Genomic DNA, 8599 nt, shown 5'->3' with positions numbered 1-8599 from the left:
GCTTGGCAGTTTAAGATGCTAACCCTTTCACAATCCAGATATGATTTTTGCTTTGAATGCCATCAAAATCAGAACAAAAGTAGAGAGTTTATTTCATGTGGCAGATGAAGATCACATATTTATTGCTGCCCGACATTGTCAACCTTCGGTTTTCTTTCAGTGAAACTGAAAACTCAATTTTCTCTCTGCAGTTTTCATGGGAGCATATTAAATAAACTTCCTCCTTTCATCAGTGACTCACTCCTGGAAAGGCTATTTCACAAATAGTATTTCCATTCCAAAGGAAACAAGCTGTTCCTTCTTACATTACTCAAGTAGCTGAAGACAAACTAAAGTACATTAAGTCAAAAGATTTCAAAATGCATTAGATACATAGCTCAGAGACAGACAGCTTTTTATCAAGTAGTTTTCTGATATGAATTGCTGCCTTTTAATGAAATCACTCATGCCAAATTCTAAAATTGACTGGAAATGCTGGGTGCCTGGCTGCAGACGCAATCACATGGAGTCCGTAAGTTCATACCCCTTTTGTGGTGTTTAATGTTGGTCACTCAAAATATCTACAGCCTTTTTTGAAAATCTTGCCCGTACAGAATGCAGCTAATAGGGTTAGAAACTAATATAGTTTTACAGAAATTCTTCTAGCAGTTGAATGCTAGTCTAAATTAGAGTCAGGATCTAAATCAGCATAACTGATCTGAGATTGCTAACAGCCATTGAGACATACATTTAACTCTACGGCTGCAGATTTTATGTAAATTAGTATCTGTTTTTCCACAATGTGAACTAAAGCCTTACCTGGAGATGTGAATAAGGTGATAATTTGAGTACTCCCAGTAACGATTACAGATATGTTTAGAGTTGAGCTGCACTGCTAATCTCATCAAAGATGCTAAGAATTCCTCAAACTGGTAAGTTCCCAAATGAACAGTTGGAAATAGGTTGACTTCATGGGTCTGAAAAAGTCAGGCCTTTCTTGCTGAAGAAAACCAGAAGTACAATTGTATCTTTAAGAAAAGATAAAAGAGATAAAGACTTTATAAGAAACAAAATATCTCCCTGGCAGTGTCTAGTATAACATAAGAAAATGCAAAACTGTCATATTACATGTCAGTCATAGGTAGAATGCATTTGAAGAAGACTCTTCTGGGGAACATTTGCAACAGGCAGCACTCCTTAAAGCATTCAGTAGTTCCAGTGTTAGAAGGGACCAGGAATCTTTCCAGCTGAAGGAGAGTCCATTAGAGCCAAGTAGCTTTCTGAGATCTGGCTACTGTTGATGAGGCCAAAGGATCAGTAACTCCAATACTACACTGAGTGATAAAATTAAAACATTAGGGTTTTCTCCATGAAGGTCCAGGATTGTTCTACTGTTGGCAGTGTAAGAATTCGCCTCAGGTGTATCATTTGTAAGTAGGCCTTCCAAGAGTGCTCCATGCCAAGAAGGCATTATTCCATTGCTATCAGTGGAAAGCGTTGTGTTGTTAGACTTCTGTTGGATAGCCATGGACACTGTTTCTGTTACACATAGCAAGTGCAGCAAACACTCAAAGGGAACAAGATAAGAGATAGGCAAATGTAGGAATCAAAAAAACAAACCAGAGTATGCAAGACTTTCCAGTGCTGAGCTGTGTAAAAATGGCTTTGAACTGATCTGAGTTCTGCCTGAGGCTAAACAAATAAATGCCGATGTAATTAGTTATTTTTGTCTCTGTGTCATCGTGTCTGGATTTCTTTACTTTCAGAGACCTGAAATCAGATGGCAAACATCACTTCCTCACATTTGCATACTTTAACAGAGGCAGACTAGTATTTTCACTTGTCTTCAGGATAAGAGATACTACCACAACCTCTTGCATGGTCAGTGTGTTCCGTCTCATTGAGTAACTTTCACTTTAAGCCAAAAAATCCAGTGATCAAGCACAGGCACCTCTTTCTATCACTGATATCACTCTTTGGTTTTCTTTATCACCCTCTTATCAGACTTGGGTCATTCTGGTTTGATGAAGAGACCCTTTGGGAAAATGTTTTTTCAACTAGGCTGCTTTCAAGGACTTTATCTACTCTCAGTTCAACCTTTTGGGAAGCACTTTCTTTCACTATCTATCCTCCCCTACCTTGAATATTTATTTTAATCTAATATATAAACTCCACCTTAGCAGTGACATTTGATTGCACATCAAACTTCAACTCCTGGAACAGACACTCACATAATAACCATAATCACAGTAATAACTCATCGCTCCTTTCCCAAAAGTGCATGAATAGCTTTACTTCTCCTGTGTGAGACATCAGCAGTACACAGAGTGGGAAATTTTGACATCTTTCAAAGTACTAACAAAGCTATGTCACCACTTTTCATTTAAAAGGAGATTTCACTGTGGCCTGGTGTGTTTGTGGGGTTGGAAGAGCAGATAGGATAGTTGTGCTTTTCCATTGCCTCCTCCCTGATATTTTCCACAGCTTTTTGTGTATTTTTAAAATGATTAATATAAATTAGTAATGTTGCTCTGTCCCTTTGGGAGTCTAACACACTCCAGAACAATAAGTGCAAAAAACCTGTGGGGTCTGAGAGACTGAAAGGAGGACTGTCCATAATCAGCAACTTGCTGCAATGTCTAAGGCTAAAGATTCCTTTGATTGCATTCTGGCACAGCTCCTTGGGCTCAAATCTATGAAGATATTTGGATGCTTCACAGCCAACGGCATCAGAGGGAGTTAGGTACTTGAATTCTTTGCCATCTGCTCCCTCAGTGATTCGCAGCAGCACCTGATGCCATTATAAACACACAAGATTTAACAGAGAATATTTAACAGCATTTAACAGGAGAAGTCAAGGCTTTCTTAGGAAAGTAGGCTACTGTCAGACACTTCCTGTGTAATCCCAGCCTAGAAGGATGACATGGTTTCTTAGGTACCACGTTCCAATCTATCACCTTAAATATAGGAGTATGTCAATGGCAAATGTTTAATGTAACAAGAAACATCATAGCCCAAAAGGGCTAATTCTAACGCCATATATGTCAGTAACAAAATGCCTACTGTTTTCCGCCAAGGCAGATCAGAGCCAAAACTCAAAGCTTCTGAAGAAAATTCAGTATGTCATTTTTGCAAAATTAACTTTCCTTTTATCTGCCTATTGGTATAAACAGAGTCTTCTAAATAATACATCAGGATAATGAATCCAACAATGGCTAAACATAGCCACAATTATCACACCCAGTCCACATGTGACCAGGAATTTCTCAAACTGTGTGACCAACACAGTCCAAAACTCCAAAGGAAATGGCAGAAAAGTAGTTTTAATGTTAACACAGACTCTGCTGTTTACAGTTTAATTATTATAGAGGGATTTTGCGGGAATTGTCTTGAGGCCTGTTACTCCTTATTGCATCCTTTTTGGACCAGAAAGCATCAAGGATGACAGCCAGTAATTTCAAACACTGACAGGCAGAAAGAATCAAATACATCTAAAAATGGTGATTTTTCAGAGACTTGATTATTCCCTTAAAAGCAGGACCAGACCCTAAACCAGTCTTCAGATGAAGCTGGTTCATCTTGATTGATAACAGGACATAAATCCCAGTTTTAGGGCACTAGCGGTAACAGTCTGGAGTCTCACAGTGCCTGGTGCTGTTATAAATTACTGTTTTGTGGATGATTAAGCAACACATTTTTTAAATGCATAGCTATGTAAATATTTCATAGCTGCTTTGTTCCTTTTCAGGTGTTCTACAGTATAACCAAACAACTACTACAAATTCTGCTGTGTTCCAGCAGTGCATAGAAATACATTGACATGGACGGGTTATTAGCAGGAAGCACTGAACTTCAGTAGTTTGAGATTCCCTGGTCTGTTAGCTACATGAGGAATCAAAAGCTTTTTTGCCTGCTAGCTCTAGGGCTGGACGTTGGTTATCACCAACATTTTTCTGCATCCTGAGCTGCATCTGACTTTCTTGTACCAATACGTAAAATAACTGTTCCTGACTACCGACAGTACCAGCACAAAGACATCTGTGCCTACTGTGTTACCAGAAGTAGCAAGTTTGTTGAAACACAATGCTGCCTGAAGGGAAAGGTGCTTCAGAGGCAGGGAAGCAAAGAGAGCATTGTTTGAAAGCAGATCTTTCTTGATAGTTAATGTCCATTTTCAGAGTAACATACGGAGAACTAATCATGCAAATCCAAACTCAAGGGAAATAAGCCTTGGTTTCTTCATCTGGTGTTCTGAAATTCAGCCAACAATAAACACAATCAATTTCCCTGAGGTGACAAGGTGCATTGCTGATCTGTAGGCAATGCATATTGGATTACTGGAGACTCCACACTGTGAAATTATTATAAACCAGTAATTAGCTGGTGATGGAAGTATAATTTGGTTCAGAATCCTCAAGCCAGAAAAAATCAACTGATGAAAATTAATGCAGTGATAGCTCAGTCCCTTGTGCAATTAAAAACTCACAGAACCCGACTGAAGTAGAAGGAAAGGAAGGAAGGAAGCAGGAAAACCTGTAGCCATTTAAAAATGTGCCCAACTAAAGGTAAGATTGGGCCCTGGAAATTTTGTTTCTTTAAAGGCAAAAGGACATGCTACTGCTCTTCATCCTAGAGAGCCCTCATTCAAATGCAGCTTAACCTTTGGACAGTAAAACATGAATGTGCTGGAACTGAACAGTGTCTGGCACAAGTGAGCAGCTCATCAGAAGATGTTTTTTTGATGTACCAGCACTTCGGAAAATTTCTTCCTGCAGGTGTTCTGAAATCACCTGGAGTTTTACAGGAGCTGCTTGATTTAATTTGCAAGTCCCTGCTATGGTCATACAGACATAATCTGGGAGGTCCCTCACAACCAATTAGCTTCTGCAGGTGTTAAGCTGCAAAAGATAGCCCTGTCTCATGTGGCTGGCTTTTTTTTCCTCTTGGTTTTTTTTTTTCCAAATCCTGTGATTTCTGGATCTTTTTTGTGGTTCAAGTTATTGTCATGCTATTGCACTGATTTTGGTTTTGATGAATTCAAAAACAGGACACCGAAGGACATGGCCAATGAAAGGCAGCAGTACAGCAGTATTTATGGGAGACTTCTGATGAATTCCAGCTTCATAGAAATGACATATTCCTTGAGACATCCATAAAAATGAAGAATCAGAAGGCAATTTTGACCAAGTCCTTCAGTCTGTGAGAGCAGTATGAATGGGGTTCCCTTCCTGTGAATGACAGGAGGTCTCTTCTGAGCACACGCTGAGACCCTGCCACTGACAACACCCCAAGCCACAAGGTCCTGAGAAGAACTGTATGTGACTGTACACTGGATTCCTGATGGCTTTCCAGGGCCTACACCAAAGCAGCTACCACTGACCAATCTTTATCACAAGTAAAGCTGGAGGAGGCCAAAGAGGTTTCTCAGCTAGAAAAGCTGATTCCTGTGCCACCAGACCAAACAGCTGTAGACTCTGCTCACTGCTTTAAAAAGTTCTCTCTGAATGCTTTTTGCATTTCAGAAACAAAAAAACAAAACAAAACAAAACAAAAATTTTGAGAAGGCTTTGTTCTTACTGTATACTGCTAGTTGCAACTGCTTGAAGAAGGGGACTTAATCCAAGCAAGCAGTGTTGGTGCTCAGGGCACAGGGTGGCAGCAGGAGAAGCAGTAAACAAATGAGATAAAAGCATTTTTTAAATCAGTTCTGCCTTAAAATATCTTCTGTGCAAAACCTAGGTACACCGGTGACAGGTATGGTTTTCAGAGGTCATAGAAGCCCTTAGTACATCAGCTGTTTGGTGTCTCTACAGGGACCTTACAAATTATGTACATAGTGATTGCAGAGCAGCACTTTGAAATTACATTTACAAATAAGTTTACCCACACTAGTACACAGAGAAGTCCTTATTCTCTGCCTTTATCCAGCTTTCCGAGGAAATGACGTTGTGTATATCTCACCTGATAAATCCTAAACCTGCTGCTATTTCCAACCAAACTGAAGAAACAGAAGAGGTCTCAGCAAGAGTTAAAATCCTCCATGGTTTAACAGGTGGAGAGAGGCCTTCACAGTGTTTCCGTAAAGCAAAAGATGCAGTGTGAGCATAGCTTTTATTATACACAAGAAAACCTGTGCAATAGAGAGTCCAAATAAATGCCCAGACCACAAGAAAAACTTCAACTGGAGCTTGGAATAATTGAACCTTGAATTATAAATCCAAAGGTATCAAGGTTTCTTTAATTTGGGGTTCATTAAACTATTCTTATGAGCTGAAAATACAATTTCACCCACTTCTTTATATCAGACACACACTGCTGTTTTTCTCCCAACCTTCTTATAAAATACAATTAATTTACATTTTAAAGAGCTGGATGAGTTTTCTCTCATCATGGAACAGGAAGTGAGATTAATAACCCAGTTACTAGCACTTCGGATCATGGATCATTTCCACATAAAAACATTAACATTTCCTTAATTTTTAAAATGCACCTTTTATTTGATTTAGAGGTCAATGCTCATTTCTTATGTTATAAAAGGGAGAAGAGCTAAAGAATGAGTCAGTGTTTATTAACCTTGCTAATAAGACAGGCGTTTTCAGGCAAGATGTATATATCTTGACTGGTAAAACTGTTCCATGTTTATTGAGCCAATTAATCCTTTCCAAACAAGGGAAACAGCAGCAATTTTATTTGTAGTGAATGGAAATAAACTTGTCACATTTTGCATATCAATTTACACTCTTAATTTCCCACTTAGTTCAGTAAAAAGGCAGTCCTCTGATTCCCAGAACAAGGCAACCCACAAATTAACATTAGAATGTATGGAAATATGCCTATACATATCATATTAATTGATCTTTGTTTGCAATCTGTATGTGAACTCAATTGGCACATTCATGGGATTAATGTAGAATTGAATGTTACATTTCCTTCAAAAGAGAGTGATTTGTATCTTAGTAGAGGCGTAAGAAAGCACATTAAAAGATGCCTTAATAGGCTGTTTTCCAGAGTTTGTAAAAACAAAGCCCTAAGGCTGAAGTTTGCACTAAGGCTGTTTTAAATAGCACTGGTGTTGGGTGTTGACATTTCACCCAATTGCGATTGAATCCTGCTAGCTGATCCTTAGAAAAGACCCTATAAAGCATCTGAGTGTTTATTAACAGGTATTAGCAGCCTGTCAGAGACAACTGCATATATGTCTTTTATATATAAAAACACACTCCAGAATTTATGCTCTTGTTCACTACATTATAAATGATAATCCAGATAAAAACAACTGTCAGAAACATTCCAGTGTGCTGGGTAATGTTACACCAAAAGCACAATTTCCATTACCTCATTCCTTTTTCTTCTGATTTATTTTCTTTGTACCTCAGTCCTTTCCATAAAACCCTGAACAAGCATAGAATTGTGAATAACCACCAACTGCAGGTTAGAATTCTTACAGTTTATATCCAATTTCTAAAAGTGTTCAGTAGTCAACCAGGAGAATACTTAAGTGGCCTCATATGTGAAAACCTGAGCTTTGTAATTACTTAGCCAAATTTCATGTTCTTAGACACAGCTGGATTGCCTCTGATAGCTTAGCACCTTGAGAAGAGTCAGCCTTGTACTAGGAGGTAACCTGGAGGGAAGTAATGCACAGAAGTCTGTGTAATTACTAGCTGTCCATTTGGATTCTAGGAACAATTTAATAGCTTTTTCTTACCTTCTCTGCACATTGAAGCCTGGCCTATAAAAAACTTAGAATACAGAAAGAAGGGTTGCTTAAACAGAAAGGAGGTTCATTTCTTTAAAAGCTGGTGTTTCTTTAAAGACCTTTAAAGGTCTCATTCACCACTGGAGAATGGAGAAACATGACTAATTTCCATTGGGATGATGAGGAAATTCTGTGGAGGAAAGAGGATACAACTGTAATAAAAAAGAGATCAACTTTAGTTAATCACCAGTTTTTGGACACCTATTCCATCTTTCCTAGACATTGAAATTTAGCTGATAGCTAGCAGTTCCTAAGAATTATCTATGTTTGATTTAACCTGAACTGTGAATTATGAACTGTGAATGCTTTCACTGTCAACTGTGAGAATGTTTGTGTTATGGTCATGTTAAGAAACTCTTAAAAGATCAACTGCTTTCCTCATGACTTGCAGAAGAAAAAAAGCAATGTGTATGTATTTAAGCAGTTGTTTGTACTCAGAGAAATTCTGCAGATATCCAGACCTGCATTGTGAACAATTCCTTGCCAATTATTTCTCTGAAGTGAGCAGAGATAGTATGTAGCTAGTATAATACAGGCTACTCTGTGGCTTTGTTTTCACCCTACTTTCCCATTTTCTATCTCCCTGGATAGTTTGTCTAGACTGTTCTCCTCTCTCTGAAATAAACTTATTTTCTTAGGGGTTTTAAAAGTGTCTGGAAAGAAGTATGGCTTCTAGGAATGCAGTAGGTATTCCTGCATTTTCCATGCCTTTTAGTTCAGAAAATTTGTGCTTTTCAGCACAAATAGCCTGGAGCACTCTTCAAAATGAACCATCAACTCACTATGGGTAAAACCAATTTTGTCTGATGTCCAGCTTGCCCACAAGAAAGCAGGAGACGTCTGAGATGAAAGGCAATAATG

Source organism: Strigops habroptila, chromosome 5 (assembly GCF_004027225.2).
Source record: "Strigops habroptila isolate Jane chromosome 5, bStrHab1.2.pri, whole genome shotgun sequence".
Taxonomy (NCBI): Eukaryota; Metazoa; Chordata; class Aves; order Psittaciformes; family Psittacidae; genus Strigops; species Strigops habroptila.
This window is presented reverse-complemented; position numbering follows the sequence as displayed.